The following is a 1,603-nucleotide window of genomic DNA, read 5'->3' as shown; positions in this document are numbered from 1 at the left end:
ACTGACGTCCAGCACCGGTCTCCAACCTCCTGTCTTCTTGGCCACCAGGAAGAGACGGTTGTAAAAGCCCGGGGATTGATGGTCCCGGACTATCACCACTGCCTCCTTCTGTAACAGGAGCGACACCTCTTGATGTAACGCTAGCCTCTTGTCCTTCTCCTTGTAGTTGGGAGAGAGTTTGATGGGAGATGTGGTCAGAGGGGGATTGCGGCAGAACGGAATTCTGTAACCCTCCCTTAGCCACTTGACAGACTGAGCGTCTGCACCTCTGCTCTCCCAGGCTTGCCAGAAGGTCTTGAGTCTGGCTCCTACAGCTGTCTGGAGAGGAAGGAAGTCAAAGCTTGCTTTTCGTGGACTTGGCACCTTTCTTGGACTTGCCCCGGTGACTGTCTCCCCGGGTACTTCCTCTACTGGGGGCTCTGCCACGAAAGGGCGGAATGAATCTGGTAGCAGGTGTATCAGCCACAGGGGTGCGGTAAGATCTCGGCACGGAAGGTAAGGTTTTAGCCTTACGTGCTGAAGAGGCCATGAGGTCATGCGTATCTTTCTGGATAAGAGCCGCAGCCATCTCCTTGATTAACTCCTCCGGAAACAGGAACTTGGAGAGAGGAGCAAACAGCAACTGTGACCTCTGGCAAGGGGTGATACCAGTCGATAAGAAGGAGCATAGAAGTTCCCTTTTCTTGAGGACTCCTGAGACATAAACAGACGCAAGTTCGCCAGAACCATCGCGAATTGCTTTGTCCATACAGGACATGATCAGCATGGCCGAGTCTTTGTCAGAAGGGGCAGTCTTCCTGCTTAGGGCCCCCAGGCACCAATCGAGGAAGTTAAAAATTTCGAAGGCGTGAAAGACTCCCTTCATCAAGTGGTCCAGATCAGAAAAAGTCCAGCAGACCTTCGAGCGTCTCATAGCCGACCTGCGGGGAGAGTCAACCAAACTTGAGAAGTCGGCCTGGGCAGAGGCAGGAACCCCCAAGCCAGGTTCCTCTCCCGTGGCATACCAGACGCCCGACTTAGAAGCCAGCTTAGGAGGAGGAAACACAAAAGAGGTCCTTCCCAGTTGCTGCTTGGACTGCAACCAATCCCCTAAAATCCTCAAAGCTCTCTTTGATGATCTGGCGAGGACAAGCTTGGTGTAGGCAGACGTAATAGGCTGCATGCCTAGAGAAAACTCGGATGGAGGAGAACGAGGGGTTGCAGAAACGAAGTGTTCAGGGTATAACTCTCTGAACAGAGCCAGGACCTTACGAAAGTCTAAGGAAGGAGGCGAAGGCTTGTGTCCCTCCACATCAGAAGTAGGATCATCCAGGTGAGCAGCTTCATCCTCAGAAACCTCATCGCCTGAGAGTTGAGTAGCAAGAGGTAACGGTAGAGCGGTATGCTGAATGGCTGAATCCTGCAGAACGGGTGCATGCGCACTTGCGGATCCATCATCATGCCTCTGCTGAAGAGACTGAGAGCTGGCAATGACAAAGTCATGAGGCTGGTGTGAGAGAGGTTCTGCGGTGGTCTGAGGAGCAAGCGTGGTCAGAAGCGAATGCTGTAAGGCATGAGGCTCATGCTGCATGGTATGCGGCTCATGCTGTATGGGAAGAGGCTC

This window comes from Palaemon carinicauda, chromosome 40, assembly GCF_036898095.1.
Source record: "Palaemon carinicauda isolate YSFRI2023 chromosome 40, ASM3689809v2, whole genome shotgun sequence".
Taxonomy (NCBI): Eukaryota; Metazoa; Arthropoda; class Malacostraca; order Decapoda; family Palaemonidae; genus Palaemon; species Palaemon carinicauda.
This window is presented reverse-complemented; position numbering follows the sequence as displayed.